This window comes from Protopterus annectens, chromosome 8.part0, assembly GCF_019279795.1.
Source record: "Protopterus annectens isolate FY-2018-M chromosome 8.part0, PAN1.0, whole genome shotgun sequence".
NCBI lineage: Eukaryota > Metazoa > Chordata > Ceratodontiformes > Protopteridae > Protopterus > Protopterus annectens.
This window is the reverse complement of record NC_056741.1, coordinates 821,306,087-821,323,555: the sequence shown is the minus strand read 5'-3', so window position 1 is coordinate 821,323,555 and position 17,469 is coordinate 821,306,087.

The window sequence follows — 17,469 nt, the reverse complement described above, 5'->3', positions numbered from 1 at the left end:
GATGTAGGAATTGAGTGGGGTTAGCTGAGCGATGAATGAAGGCAGGTAGATGGTCACTAAAGGAGTCAGGAATAGTTCCTGACAGAGAGATTTTGTTTGGATGGGAGACTAAAATCCAATCTATGATGGAGCCAGGGGGGTGGTTTTTGTTAGGCCTGGTTGTAGAATGGATTAATTGGGAGAAGTTGAAAAGGTTGATAGCTAGGGTGGGGGAAGGTGTGTTGATTTTGTTCCAATCAATGTTGACGTCGCCTAGAATAAATGTTTCATATTTTATTTCAGATGAGGCCCAGTGGATAATATTCTCTAGGGTAGAGATGTTGTTGCCAGGGGAGATGGATAAAGAAATGAAGCAGATATTTTTATGTTTATTGAGTTGGAGCAGACAAGCAGTTGTTTCAGTATTTTTGAATAGAGGGGTTGGGATTTGCAGGGGGATTATGGAGAGAAGGTTAGAGTAGATAATGGCAGAGCCTCCACCTTTTTTGTTTAATCGGTCACTCCTGAGGATGTTGAAACCTGGATGAAGTAATTCAGAGTCAGAGATATGGGGTTTTAGCCAGGTCTCGGAGATGGCTAAGATGTCAGGTTGGTTGTGGTTAATCCAGGTGTGAACATGGTTAAGTTTGTTGTTAAGGCTTTGGGCATTGATAGTGAAGACCTTAAGGGTGCTAGGAGAGGTCTTAGGAGTAGAAGGAGTGGGAGGGAGAGGTGTGGGGGAGGAGTGGGAAGGAGGGAAGGAGTTGTTTGTACTGAGGCAGGGGCCAGGGTTAGGGTGAATGTCTCCAGATAAGGCTAGGAAATTATATGAGAAAACTTTATGTCTTCTACGTTTGGAGAGTAAGACGTTGTTTGGGGTTGGTGGAAATGTAAGAGAGAGGCTTTTTGTAGAGGAGGAGAGTATTTTGGGATGGAAGAGGTGTAGTAGATTTATTGGGATAAGGCAGGGGGAAATGGAGTGGAAGTGAGTGAGTGCAGGAGGATGTGGGTGGAAGAAAGTGAGGGTGTAAGTAGTAGCCAGGTAAGGGTGAGTTATTGAGCAGTAAGAAGTAGTGTGATAGAGAGGAAGAAGAAAAATGAGAAGAGAGAAGGGAAGTCTGAGAGAAATGAAAGTGTTAGAATGGGTGGGGTAAGGGATGAAGAACAGATGTAGTTGGAATAGTGTGAGTTAGGAGAGTACGAGAAAGGAGTGGAAGGAAGATATCAAGTAGGAGAGGAGAGTGTAGGGTTAAGTGTAGTGAGAAGTAGGAGTGGTGAGAGAGGTTGGAGAAATAAAAGGAGGGTTTAGATTGGTTAATTAAAGTAGGAATTGGTGGAGGAGCGAAAGAGTCTGATTGGTGGAAAACAATGTAGGGTGGAGTTGGTGATGTATAAATGTGGATGTGCTGGGGCGGGTGAGATTTGGGGGCAGGGTAGGGGAGCGGAGTGAGCCCGAAGGGTGAACGAAGTGGGAAGAGCCAGAGGAGGTGAAAAATGCAGAAGACAATCAGTAAAGAGAGAGTATTTAGAAGGTAAGTTTAACAAGTTTATCAGAGTTGTGAAGGTAAGGAATGTAAGAGAAGGAGAGGAGGGAGGGTACTGAGATGAGGAGAGAATTTGGGTTAGAGGGTATAATGCTAAGGAGAAGGACAGAGGGAGAAGGAAGAGACTTCAGACAGGGAGTAGAGGAGGGCTGAGTAAAGGAAAGGAAGGCTGAGAGTTCTGGGCAGTAGAGAGGGGGAGAGCAGAGGAATGGAGGTAGAGGTCTGTAGAAGGGGAGATACGGAAGGAGAGGGAAACAAATAGTGGGTACAGTAGGAGGTAGAGGAGCACCACCTAGTGGACAGACCAACTGGGGTAATAGAGATCCAAGCGAAGAATCAGGAAGGGAGCTAAAGAGGTTCAGGTGGTCAGTAAGAAGTGCAGGGAGGACTGAAACAGCAGAGAGGGGGGTAGAGAGAAAGGGAAGAACTAGGAGTGCAATCAGTAAAGCAGTGGGGGTAGTGGCTGCTGGCTAGTCTGGCAGGGAAGCGTACTGCGGCCTAGTAGTACCAACTAATCAATAGTGCAGAGTTACAACAGTACACATACTCTCTTGGAATCTTGTGGAGGGAGGACTCAGGGAACAGAAGGCCTTAAAGTTTCAGGTTAAAAGTTCGATGGAGTAGGCTCTCGGTTAGACAGTACAGGAGGTTAAATTCAGCAGATTAGGGCAGGGTGGGCAGGGGCCCTAGCTGTAAAAAAAAACAGGGAAAGAAGAGAGGTTTAAGCAGCAGTAAGGCACAAGGAATGTTAAGAGACAGTGTCAGGCATTCAGAAGGTTATTGTATTCAAATTAAATGCAAAGTGCAATAAGCTAAGTTAACCAAAAGACAAAAGGTAAACACAGTCAGGCAGTCATGAAGTTATTTTACATAAAATAATGTAGTTATAGTTTAGCTACTATCTATACAGCTTGTTATTAGTATCTATAGTGATTAGAGATACTGTGAGGCAGTCATGAAATTATTTTACACCAAATAATGCAGATACAGTTTAGCGACTATCTACACAGCTTGTATTCGGTGTCTACATTGATTAGAGATACTGTGAGGTAGTCATGAAGATATTTTAAACAAAGTAATGCAGATACAGTTTAGCGACTATCAACACAGCTTGTATTCAGTGTCTTCATTGATTAGAGAATACTGTGAGGCAGTCAAGAAGTTATATTACACAACTTAATGCAGATACAGTTTAGCGACTATCTACACAGCTTGTATTTATAATCTGTTCCTATTTCTGAGCCTTTGTTCCCACTTTAGTTAGGCTTTGTCCAGATTCCCACAGCTAAGAGGTAGAGAGGTATGCAAACCTCACTACTGCTGCTGCCAGTGCTTGATTTCACTCACACCTGCACTTTAAAAAACGCATGCTAACACAAATCCTATTACTCAAATACCTTTTGGTTTTACAACAGCACCATTTAATATCTGTTCCTATTTTGGGCCTTTGTTCACCCTTTATTTTAGGCTTTATCCAGATATGAACTAAGAGGTTGAGAGGTATGCAAACCTGCTGCTGTGATTGCTTTCACTCTTCAAACAACCTGCCTCTCTCTCTCACACACACACACACACACACACACAAACACACTCTTCTCTCTCTCTTTCTTCCACTTTTATGCATGTAAACATGCATTCACTCACACATGCAGACAGAAACAAACATACACACACTTTTTTTCTGTTTCACTTATTTTTACACTCACTAAACAGCAAAAGTGCTGCTTAATGAGTGTAAAATAATAGCTCAATCTCTCTCTCTCACTTTCATACATACAGACACATCCTTTTTTTTTTTTTAATTTTACACTCACTAAACAGGAAAAGCGCTGCTTAACGAATGTAAAATAATAACAGCTTTTAGATTGCTTTCAGACCGAGATCCATGACAGCTTTATATGCTGCCGTGCAGTGGTGGACTCATTTTTCAGCTGGTGTTATCTATAGATAATGCCGCATATACATAATGCTGGAGAAAGTTCATTCTCCAATCAGCATACAGTCTACAGGTCGCCCATTCTCTAAAGGAGCATAAAGCACAGTGACATACCTGATTAAGTGAAATTGATAAAGGTTATTTGTTATAGAAATTACTGCACAACTTAAGGGCTCAGATACTCCACAACTCTACAAACTAATCCATACTTTCATTTTGATTGGTAAAATTTGTTTTTATCCATGTAACTGCAGAAAATAAAAGGCAATCTAACAAACTAAAAGTAGCTTTCAGCAACCTTACCATTTCTTTAAATTGATAACTTTCAATCCAAAATTAATATACAAGCTGGCAATATTAACAGTTAAATAAGAATGCTGGAGAAGGTCTAGAAAATACATTTGTAAATACTTAACAAAACAATGTGTTTTATCTACTTTGTAATAAAGGAAATTTAAATGTACAATGAGAGGCTTTTAACACTTTACATAGCAAAAATCAGAGCACAAATAGTCATGGCACTGTTTACACAAACATTCAATGTAACTTTAAATACAGAAACAAAATATCATACTGTTTTGGTTGAAGCATAATATGATGGTACTAAAAATTGGGCAACCAGATAAAGAAGAATAAGAAAGAAAATTATGTCATTATAGCAGACCACATGCAGGCCATACTGGATTTAAAAAAATTAAAATATAATTAAGAAACAGAATAATTCTGATTCCTTAGTACAGCAGAACACATCAATATCAGAATATATATAAACATACAGTTCCATTACATGTAATTAAACTTATTTAATGTTGAACATAAAATAGCATCATTAAGAAGTTTGAACATACATACATAAAACTGAATGCCCTAAACACTGAACTTGCCCAAGATAAAGGAAAGCATTTTCTTTTCCTTACCATCACATTAAAAGTTACAATCCCACTAGCCTCAAATTTGCCTCACTAGTGGTAGTGTTATGGGAAGTTTTTTTTGTTTTGCTTTTGTTTTTCAGGTAAGGCATAGGGTTAGTGTTTGGGGCAGTAGGTAAGGCTCAGCATGCATTACTAAGGTGGACAGAGGGGGTTCGCTAAGCCCCAAGTTGCTCTATCCTCTCAGCTGCTTTGAGACATCTAGCCACCAGCTGTAATTCTAGTCTTTTTAGCTCAGTTTGTAATGTAAGGTCATCTGGGCATGAACTGAATTGTTGTGTCGCATACACTGCACCCACTGTCACTAGCTTGAGGTCTCCAGCATCAGTGAATTGTATTTCAGGTGCACAAAGCACTACAATCATGTCATCCGTGAACACAACAGCATACAAAACTTATTTGATTTTTCCCTCTTTAGCTGGGACACCTGTATCTTTTAATACTACACACAGCATATGATTGCTTGTTTCCTAATTACTAGAACTAAAAATGTAAAGCAAATGTTGTAGGTTTACTTTATAGCTTGCAAGGGCTATACATGTCAAACTTACAAGATGGCAGCAAGTAATATGTGCCAGACAGGAGCTGTAAGTTTAAATTGAAATACCATGGCTGTCAAAAAATTGCTGGATTTAACCAGCAACAGGGGTATGAATCTTACCACAGTACAAGTGAATATACAAAATCTATTCGACCTTAAGGGTATATGGTAAATGGGCAGAATAGAAAGTCCTGATATATTCAAATAAGTTTTACAATGTTTAGCTACAGTTTACACCGATAATAATTAGCATCCCAAGATTTTACTCACCCTTTTCTAAGACCAGCATTTTTTACTTTAATGTTACCAACAGTTATTAGTACTGACCACAATTCTTTGTGCATGCAAACCATTCATGCTCATACAAGATTTTATAAAATGGAAAGGGGGTAAATGGCAGATCTCTAGTACCAACACTCACCTTTTAAGCCTTGAATATTGCTGCAAACAGTTAGCTAAAACTAACAAAACAAGAATTAGGTTTTAAGAATCACTTTTATTCATACAGATTGAAATCCATTCTTAGTGTTCGTGTATGATAAAGTCCTACAAAGTGATATCTGTCTTTTTTCCTTTCCAGGTTATAACAATGAATAAAAAGGTCGCACAGAAAAAACAGTCAGTTAAAAAACAAAAAGAAAAATCTAGCAAAGCTAGACTTTCCACTGTGTGATTCCTTAAACCTCTTGTCTTAGAGGTGACATGGGATATATGCAAATTAACCCTTTAAGGACAACAGGCGTTTCAGCTAAATGGCAATTCTGGATGTCCATGACTTTTTCTTTTAAGTCTATTTATGGACAAATTCAGGCCAATAAAGCCAACCCCCACTAGCTGTGGACATGCATGTTTCTGCCTTATTATGGCGTCATCAGCACAGCATAAGGGGAATGTTTGGCTAACATATCCATAAATCTTAGGGTGACTGCAAAATATCCCAACTAACAAATTAAAACAATGAATAAAAAGGTCACACAGTGGAAAGTCTAGCTTTGCTAAATTTTTCTTTTTGTCCTTTCCAAGCTATGTCAAAACCTACTTTCTTTGGACTTTTATTCAAACAGTTAAACTCCTCAGTTAGTACCCAATCTAAATTCCTAGTTTTATACCAAAAAGTGAATAAAATCATCAATAAATGTTTCCTCGCATATGGATCAAGCTTCCCCTACATACTAAGCAGCATAAAAGTACAGCAACGTTCAAACTTCAATTAAATGAATGGATGTAATTGCATAAATGCATCACAAGAGTTACTGTCTATGAAATGTAAACACACCAGTCTAGATAATACTGGATCTAGGCCTCTATTCCTTCTGTCCCTCACACTTCTTCAAGCAGCCTCTTCCTATTTCTTTTTATTTTACACATTCCAAACTAAAAATATTTTTTTCTGTATTTCCCAAATTAACTTCTGAAACATTAGCTCACCTTCAAGGTTCTTCTTTTATGGCACTGCTGGTTAAGCTTACAATAGTTAGCATGCTGTTAGCTTACAAATATGCCGAGTACAGTAGTGTCTCCATTTCATAACATGCACTAATTAAACATCATAACTTAAGTCTAAAAATCAAAACTGTTGTATATTCATCTATAACACAGGACAAGAGAATCTGAATTGGAAATCAGTAAATGCAAATCAATATGTAAACATCCAAACTTAAATTTAGTATAACAACATGTTAAATAATAGTTCATAGTTTATCTTAACTGAATTTATAGAGCATCTCATCTCATAGTGCCTTACCTTCCAAGATGACCATTTCCTTGAATCTTTAATATAGATGGTGGGTTAGCAATATAGTAATGCAACATACACTGCAAGAACGTTCTTATTAAAGTACTACAGGAGATGCAGCATCAACAGCAACAGCATACACTATAAAACAGATTTAGGAAAGATATGTATGACGTCTGAAATCTGAGAAAATATGTTTTCAGTATGGTTGATTGAGTTGCAATATAACTATTTTCACTTTGCTAAATATTCAATACTGAAAAGTGTAACTTAAATAAATGCACAAAAATAAGTTTTACTTTTTTTGCAGGGGGACAGGCCTAACCTGCATCTCCTATGCAGGGGGGGGCTTCCTATACCCTCCAGAATGCATATGCAAATGCCATTGTTAAAGTACAGTGGAGAAAAGAAAAATAAATGCAGTGCTGCCTCGCGCAACCCACCATATTGTAATAAAATAAATTGTGATATTTATACTACAGCCACTTCATCACATATGTCACTGCAAAGTGTAGCTCTACCAGAAAGCATAATTAGACTGAAAAGGAATGAATCAATGCTGTACACCATTTCATGGATACTGCGTCAAATATAACACAAAGGGGATTATCATGAACCTCTGGCATGCTATCCCTATGAGCTTTAATATATATATATATATATATATATATATATATATATATATATATATATATATATATATATATATATATATATAGATCCTCACAGCACATGAAGTACATGTAAAATGTCTACTGACACACAACATTCTGATTCTTACTAAGAAATCTAAGACAATAAGTGCAAATCTGTTTTTAGGGTGGTGAAAAAGAAGACAGTTACAGCCAACAACATTAGTAATATTAGGCTGGTTTCATATATTCTCCTACATGCTTTTCTCTTCATGTTCTAAAGCAAATGCTAAACTCCCCTACATTTAATTCAGTGGGTTTCTCTCAAAGATAAGCATTCCTTCACTGCACTCAAGACTAAACCATTTCTAGCCTTGTTTCTAAGATTTCTCCTTAAACATTAATGAAGAAGTGACCACATGTTTAAAAGCCTGAACACAATCCTAACAAAGGCTGATATCTCAATCACATGAAACTAAGAAATGCAAAATTTGTATTGCTAGATGGAGTCATCATGCGGAGCTAGAGGGTCTGTGGCTCTACTGCTTCGGACTGTAACAAAAGCTAGTAGTTAGAACACACTGGTAGGTTTGTAATGATTTCCATCCTCTGGCCACTGTTCTAGGCAGTGGAACTGCTTCTCACTCGTCACAGCTTAGATGACATTCTTCTTTTAAGAATTGCTACTAATATTGCTTTATGATACTTACATTAGCTGCACTTGGCCCATTTTTAATCCTGTCTTGTGTTTTTGCTTTCCACTGCAAACAGGATAGGTATCCCATCTGTGGAGCTACAAATTGCATGAATCAATTAATATTATTCATTTCTGACCATTGCTAAATTACTAGAACTAGTAAAACAGTGAAAGATGTTTAGACATTTTAAACAGTATGCTATTGTATAAACCAACAAAGTATCTGAACCAATACAAATATGGCAGATGTATATATATAAATCTCATTATTATTTCAGTTTTCTAATACAGCTTCACATAACTCCATGGATGAATTCATTAATAGACTGTAGTCACTAAGTGACATGTGCATGGGAGAAAATATGTTTGTTAAATTATCCTGTTTACTTGCACACAATGTTTAACTGTCTTACTTTCTTGTAATTTTTGAGGCTTGCACTTGATAAATAATGCCCAGTACTAACAAAATATGATTATTATTTGTTTTTCCTCCCTTTTCTATTACACACAGACAGGAATGGACCACGCCATCAACTGAACACAGCTGTATGGAGAAAAGCACCACTGCAGCTGAAAGCCCTTAAATAGGACTGAACAGTGAAATGGGTAAAGGGGTTTCAACTCTGAATTATAGCACTATAGTATCATTTAGATTTTGATGTGATTGCTTCAGGCAGCCCTGTAAAAATGATGGTTAGCGATAGCCACACATCTAACATCCCTGTTCCTATGCATTCTCCCCAACAAATATTGCATCTAAGGAAGGCAGATGGCCCTCTCATTACAGTGTATTCCACAAACAGCTTCAGGTTAGCTCTGTAAGGCCTTTGTTGGCAAGCATGAACTTTTGCCATAGATCACAACTCTGATGCCCTCCACCCCCCTTACTACTCTTCCAACCAGAAATGGTCTTCCTTTTATAGCTATGCTTATCCAATAACATCATAGCATACTTCTTATGAACCACTTCAAGTTTAACTATAACTGAACCATAAGGACTGCCTTTATGATTACAAAAAAGTGAACATGACTAAAAAAAAATTAGATTGTATATTTAATAACTACTTATTAAAACATCACTAAAAGTGATAATTAATGATCCTGTTATTTTACTGCAACAACACATGCAAAACATTAAATTTGATTGCTCAAATTGTTTTGGCAGAATGCTATGGCTAGATATATTAAAAGCTCTACTAACAGGTGGCGGGCCTGCCTAAATTTGTACAGAATTAAATTCTCCAAGTGTTTGTTAAACATAAACTGAACACAAATCGCATATAATTTCTAAAATATGTGGCTGTAGAAAGTAATATTCGTCTAGGGCATGATAATCATTTCAATAGAAGCAAGGATCTACACGAAATTAAATTCAAGACCTTCAAACTTGGTTGGTAACACTTAAACCTCCTCTGCTATCTGATTCTGAAAATTTGACAGACACCCTCATACCATATCGAGAGAAAAGAGTCTATAACATTCATAAAGACACCCTTATTTAAATTTACATTTGCCATAAAATCATCTAGTACAAATTCAACCATTGTTTCTGTCCAGCAATTTGTTATATAAAGTCACCTTGCAATTGTAAGCACTACAACAGAACTGTTATTCAGAGGCACTTCTCACAGAATTCATCATTCTTAATAATGAATCACCTCATAATCTTCAATATCCAAAGAAATAGATTGAATATTTTGATATAGATTGATAAGGAAGAAGAAGAAAGACACTGTAGATAAAAATTTCATAAAATGTGGATATTTTTCAATTTTTGGATACCTGATGCTAAGTGGATATTTTTCAATTTTTGGATACCTGATGCTAAGAAAGGTAACCACAATGAAAAGAAAATCAATACAAGGTTGAAGGAACTGGTACAACAAAGAATAGAACTTATCAACCTATTGGTTAATGGCAATAACTGAGTCATGTTTACTAAATGTTAATTTGCTATCAAATCTTAAACTTGTGTGGGTTTCAGTTCCATTTAGGTTATCATCTATCCTTTCCTTCGCCTAATTGAATTATTCTATTTTTGGTATTAGTTTGAATGCTATCATTCATTGGCAATGTCCATGCACGTGTAGCATCCTGATCTTTTGCATAAGGCTACAGGATTGGCATGTCTAAAGTTATATCTTAGTTTAATACTATATAGTACACACACACACACACACACACACACACACACACACACACACACACACACACACACACAGAGTGTGCATACCATCTAATAGAAAGAACTATCAAATACAAAAGCTACATATTAAATAAAATTAGGCATAGCACAGACATATAGGTTCATAGTTAGGTACTAGGCTCTCTGCCCAAAGGCATTTATAAGCTTAGCCAAAATGTGTTGGCTTTCGCTGCCCCCTTAGATTAGTTCCCTGTGCCTTTGTCCAGCAGAGCCACTGAAGTGATCCCCGGGGTAAACTTTCTGTTTCCCATCCACTCGTCAAAGTTTCTCTTGAAGAGTGTTAGCGAGGAACTCTGCCTAATGTACATTGGAATCTTGTTCCAAAGCATGGGAAGTCTTTGTGACAGAAATCTATCCCTCCAGCATGTCCTATTTATTGTTGTGGTGAGGTTTAGATCCCTAGAGTGTGTGGCTCGAGGAGATAAGCTTTTCTTTAGGTGGAGCATGTCCATCAGTTCTGACTTGGGCATGGCCTTGTATGTCAGGCAGAGATCACCTCTGACTAGGCGGTATGCAACCGAGTACAGCTGGTGTTTCTTCAGTCAAGCTGCATAGGGCATCTGTTTGATGCCAGTGATCCTCTTGGTTAGGTACTTCTGTGGTCTTTCCAGCTGTTGCAGGTGTCTTAAGATGCATCCCAAATGGGGCATTGTACTCTATGATGGGTCTGATGAGCGATGAGTAGAGGGGCACAATGACCTCTTTTGATCTGGATGCAAACCCTTTTGTGATAAGGTGTGTTACATAGAAGGATTTTCTAACCACTTTGGCAATGTGATTATCAAAGGAGAGTTTACTATCTACTTGGGTCCCCAGATCCCTTATTACATCTTAAGTATTTAGGGGACTACCACCTATGTGGTAGTTTGTGGGTACTTTGTTTTTTTCCAAAGGGGATGACTATGCACTTTTTGGCATTTCGCTTGAGGCCATGATTTCGACACCAGGTGTCCGTCTCAGTGAAACCCTTTTGGAGGATGTCTGTGTCAGCCAAAGAGTCAATTATAGTCCCTAGTTTGCAGTCGTCTGCGAACTTGGTCAGCCATAGTCCTCCTGTGCTTGCCTGTACCTCTAAGAAGTATATGCTGAACAGGAGGGGTCCTAAGACTGAGCCCTGGAGAATGCCACTTGTAACCAGTTTAGAGTCAGACTTAGCTCCCACAACTCTTACCATGTGGGTTCTGTCTGTGAGCCAGATGGCAACCCATCTTGTGACATAAGGGTTTATGTTCAGGCTGGTGAGCTTGTCTATAATACCAGAAAGGGAATGGTGTCAAAGGCCTTTGCAAGGTCTAGGTAGGCTGTGTGTACCACCTTTCCCTCATCTATAGTCTTGCTAACTGTGTCAAAGAAGTCCACCAGGTTTAGGAAGCATGATCTGCCCTTAACAAAGCCGAACTGGGTAGGGTCCAGTGTTTGGAGGTTCCCAATGTCTCTGTTAATGAGTTCCATGATGATGCACTCCATAGCCTTGCAGACCAAGCTAGTCAGGCTTATAGGGCGATAGTTCCTGGGGTCAGTTGTGGCTCCACCTTTGTGGAGCAGAATAACAGTTGCTGTGCCCCACTCTATGGGTACGTAACCTGTGAAGAGGCTGAGTTTGAACAGTGTGTTTAGGTGAAGGGTTAGTTAGTCTTTGAGCTCATGTAGGACGTAGCCTGGGACACCGTCCGGTCCCATTGATGCTGTGTTTTTGGCTTTGGACAGGGCTGTTTTAACCTGAGTGTCTGTGATTTTAGGAGCTCTACATTCTTCTGGTATGGTTATGGGCCCTTTTGGGGGTGAAGTTTGTGCTGAACTTGTCTGCCAGGATGTTGGCAATATCAGTCGGTTCAGTGTATTTTGTACCATTCTGCACTAACTCCAAGCAGATCTGAGCATTGCCACTTAGATTCTTGACATAGCTAAAGAATGCCTTGTGGTTATCTTTGGAGTCCTTGACAATTTTTCTTTCGAAACTCGCCTTGGATGATTTTATGAGGGATCATAGTTTCTTGTTGATACTGATCAGGGATGTCTTCCCTTTTTGGAATTTTACTCTTTTCTGTACTAGTTTCCTCCTTCTATTGTATAGCTTGTTTATGGCAGGAGTCCACCAGACTGGTTTCCTTTTCTTGGAGGAGTGAGTCTTGGTTTTGCTTGGGATAGCTCGATCCATGCATTCTTGTAGGTGCCCGTAGAATGCATTAGTAAAGGATTTTGCAGCTTGGACAATGTTATCCGTTAGCATGGGGGCTTTGAAACTTTCCACCTCGGTCTTAAGTAACATGATGTTTGCTTTTGAAATGTTTTTCACGGTGGTTTCCTTGTCCGGGGGTGGGGGCAGAATGTGGATATCCAAAGTGATTTGTTTATGGTCAGATCTAACCAGTGAGGGGTTGACCTCTGGTGTGGAGCACCAGTCAGCCATGTTGGTGATGACCAGGTCCAATATGTTGTCACCTCTGGTGGGAGTGTTGACCAGTTGATCCAGGGTGTTTGACTTTATAAATTCTAGGAAATGCTGGGCAAGGGAATTAGTACTTGAGTAGTTCTCCCAATTAATGTTTGGGTAATTGAAATCACCCAATATTAGGGTGATTGGTAGGACCTTTATATTTCCCAGTGTTTCCAGAAATGTGGAATGGGGGTCCTGGGACATGGTGGGTGATGTGTAGCAAGTTATAATTTGAATTGCAGTTTTGCCCGTTGTTAGTTGCACGTGGACGATCTCTGAAGCATCGTGCTGTGCCACTAACCTGGAGGTGTGGGTATCCTTCATGAATATGGATACGCCCCCGCCTTTTGTATTTTGGTTCGGGTTCTGTGGCTGAAATGTATGGTATGAGTTGTAGCCTGGTAGTGCTGAGGTGCTCTCTGGAGCCTTAAATCAGGTTTCTGTTACTGCACATATATTGATTTTCTCCATACTGAGGAGTGCCTCGAGTGCATGCATTTTGAGGTTTAGACTTCTGGCATTGAGTAGCATTACCCTCAGTTTTTTGTTACTTGTGCTATTTATGGCAGTGGGTTTGTCTTTTGAGCCTTGCCTAAATAAGGCACTATGGGGGTGGCAAGAGCCTTGGCCAGTATTTGAAAGCCTAAGGGTGACAGGTGCAAGCCGTCTCTAGCGAAGCAACGTGGCTTGTCAAGCATGTCATCCCAGGTGGACAGACACTGGGTCCCCTTTGAATGACACCAGAAACTTAGCCAATTGTTGAAATTGATAATTTTTTCTTTATACTGTGGTATCATTCTTGGTGAGGGTAGGATACTACTCAGGGTCAGGGTCATATCGGCCTGGGCTACAGATCAGATAGCTCCTCCATGTCTCTTTTCATGTAGTCCAGGGAGGTATGGCTCAGGTCATTCACACCAACGTGGACAATGACAGAGTCGTATTTGTACTTGTTCTGGAGTGACTTGAGTGCTTGTGTTATGTGGTGGATCCTGGCATTCATTGGCTATGTCCATGCATGTGTACTGATGTCTCAGTCAGCTTTTGATCAAGTGAATAACGCATACTTCTCCTTCTTGAAAATGTGTGCATTAATACGTGACTATTCCTAGCATTAAAAGCTGCAGACATGTTCAGAAAGAAACAACATCAAATGGAAAACATGCTTCTAGTACTTGGTTAACCACATCATAGAAATAATGGCTAGTGGTCACAGTAAATCATCTTCTTTATAAAGTCATACTAATGAAAGCCTATGATGTTTACAGCTGCCAGATTTATGCCCAGTAAATCTAGGATACAATATTCAATAGCATTTCTGAAGCTGTTCAAAACACATACAAAGAAGTTCTACTACTCTTGTCTTAGAGATAAATTAGAACCTCCCTTTTAGTGGGGAATTATTAAAGACATTGAAAACAATCCATTAGGTTAGATGCAATAGGTTTTATATCCTCATTTGAAATACTACCTGGACCAACACCTTTAAAATATATTATTATTTTTTTTTAATTTGGAAGGAAACTCTTCTCGTTATTACTGGTTTGGTAGTAACTACAATGTTTTTTTTTTTTGTTTTGTTTTTTTTTTTAGAAATGAGTAATTAGAAAAGTATCTGTAGTTTCACATTTATATAGCTCAGTTAAAGCAATGTATACATTCTGTATATCAAAAAATAGGAAGTTTTCTTTTCTATCAAATATTTGTCATACACAACAGGGAACCATAGGTACCAAGATATGCTATGCATCAAAGATATGCAACCATGCACTATTTCAGGGACAAAAGAACTGTGTAGCAGTCTGCAGTCATGCACCTGAATGAAGAAAATATCATATTGGGGTTTTATATACCTTAGGCCAAATATGGCTGAAAAACTGAGGAAATGCATACTTTCTTGGCTGATGAGGACTGCAAAGGGAACTAGCTTTATTAGGTGACTTTAATCGTTCATGGTGGTCACTCATTTATCTTTCTCAATTCAGTATCACTCTTCTACCTTCTTTGATAGTCAAACCTAACTTTCACAGGTCTTCTCTCAAACAAACCATCCATCTTTTTGCTTGATGCCCTCATTTCCTCTTGCCTTCTTATCTGCCCCAAATCTTCTTCACCATATTGCTTTCTTGCACATATGCCTAAACTACTGCAATCTGTTCTTCTTGACCTTCTCTGCAATCAGAGCTACTTGGGCTTGTACTCTGATGTCCTGTTGTCTTTGTCCATCCCACAGTTTGCATACTAACAAGCATCTCAGGCATTTCTTCTCCATCACCCCTAGCTTCCTCAACTTTTCTGCCTTCACTGCCCACGTTTTTGTTCCATATAGTAGTACTGGTCTCACCTTACTTTTCAGCTTATTTGATATTTTTCTTTCATGTACTACACCTGACACATTGTGCCAATTGGCTGCAGTCCCTTTAATTCTAGCTTTGACCTCCTCATTCAGACTTCCCTTCTCCCCAAACACCCATCCCATGTACTTGAAGCTGTTAACTTGTTCTACTATTTTCCCTTCTACCTCCGTTCTAAGGCTACTTATGATTTCTCCCATTCGCTGCCATTATAACTGTCTTATCTGTACTCACTTTCATTCCATGTGCCATTAGTTTTGCATTCCATTCCTCTACCTTTTGCTGAAGTTTTTGTTCAGAATCTGTCTGTAATTCTATATTGTCTGCATACAACAGTGCTGAATCCTGATGCATGCCTAGTCCCACTGGGAACCTATCCATGAGTCCGAACACTGTTTGTACTTGGGACATTGGGTCCTTGTACATAGCCTACACTAATTTTACCAATGCTTCTGGGACTTAAAAACATCACAGGACTGCCCAAATCCACTTTCTTGAGATGTTGTCATATTCTTTCTGCAAATCTAGAATGACCAGTTGGACTCTTTCCTCATCTCTAGCTTCTTCTGAACTACCTGTCTCACTGCAAACATCAGGTTGGTTGTGCTGCATCCTGACTGATTCCAAACTGCTTATCTCCTATTTTACTTTCTACTATTCTGCATTTTCATTTATCATCTTCTCCCAAACTTTCATGCAGTGTGACAGGAGTTTGATACCTCTGTACTGCCCATAGTTGTGAAGGTCCCTTTTGTTTTTGAACACTGGCATTAGTATGCTTGTTTGCCAATAATATGGGATACATCTTTCTCTCCATACTGCTACGAGTACCCTTAGGAACCTAATTCACCCAACATCTTGATCATATTATTTATATATTGTTACCCATTTTCAGCAGATGCTCAGGGAGAAAAGCTCCAGGTTACATTAAAAAAGCATTCATCAAATACACATTACAAAAATGACTGCAAAAAACATTTAACATTACAAAAATCATAGACATATTACATTAAATATAATATAGTTATAAAACATTTTTGTTTACAATTATTACGTAGCAGAAAAAATATTTTCTATATGAAGAGTGAGTTTGAAATAAAGGAGATGTATAGGTATTAAGGATGTCTGTCGGTCCATACATAAAAACTTAAGTAAATATCACAAATGTGGTAAAACATCGAGCTACATCTGCAGTAACTTCATCTGAGCTTGCTGCTTTCCCTGACTTCATTTTTCTAGGTGCTGTTTTTACTTCCTCTAAGGTGAGCTTCTCTTCTTTCATTGTAAGCTGTGGTCTGGGAGCAGTACAGTTTCTATGGGGTTTGAAATGGCAACATTGAATCACAAGTCTGTGATCATATATTACCTCAAATCACAGTATCTGTTTTTTTAATAATTATTAATGTTTGTTTTCCTATAAAATTGACTATTCTACAGTTGGGCTCAAAAAGAAATACGTCAATGCATTTACACCTGCTGCCAGAGGAATCAGCTAAGCAGCATTTGTGTTTCATGCATTCAATACAAAATTTCATAATTTTAACAATGAGTCTCACATTTGCACACTGTTTAACTATGTGAAAACAGGGAAAGTGGTAGAAATGTGTATCTGGCAGGTGCAAACACTTTGCAAACCAGCTGCTTGGTGGTGCGGTATGCAAAGTGGACAACAGTATGTATTACTTTTGCTTACAGTTCATTTAGTGTTTATGACGAGAAACTACAAGGGATAACAGAAAAAATGAAGGCCCTATCTAAGACAATGTCACATATTTAGAATACAGCTATCTGTTACCTCCTCCCATGCACTACAACCCTATTCTTTCAGTACTTGTTCACAAATATATCATCTACACTACATAAATTATTAACAAATGTGTTATATACCATGCACATCTTTAATATGACAATACACATTCAGATTTTTTAATACTTGTAGTAATGTAGACACCTGTTTGCATATAGTATTTAATGCTTTCTCTTAAATTATACCTGCACATTGGAACACAACCACCAAATACTACAAAATGAACACTCATCAATCTGATAACATGTGGAACTTGAAATATCTTGACAGCTGAACATGCCTACCCATCCATTTCATGCAGGACTTACAACATCTTCTCTCCAACATCCAGTGCTGATATCATCCACTATAAGTTGTGCCGTGGCACTTGCATAAAGTACTGAGTTCTCTAGTCTGTGTAGTTAGATAGCTAGGGGTTTTGTTCTCACTGTAGTCAACTGGGAGGTGTGTGTGTGTGTGTGTGTGTGTGTGTGTGTGTGTGTGTGTGTGTGTGTGTGTGTGTGTGTGTGTGTGTGTGTGTGTGTGTTTCTGCACTTGCTTGACATTAGACTCAGCATTTTACAACATGTGGGGCACTGCTGTTACCATTTTCTCCTCAATAGACATTGCAGATGTCATCACCTATAAACTGTTGTCTGAAATGTTCCACAATGCTGGCTCCAATAAAGACTG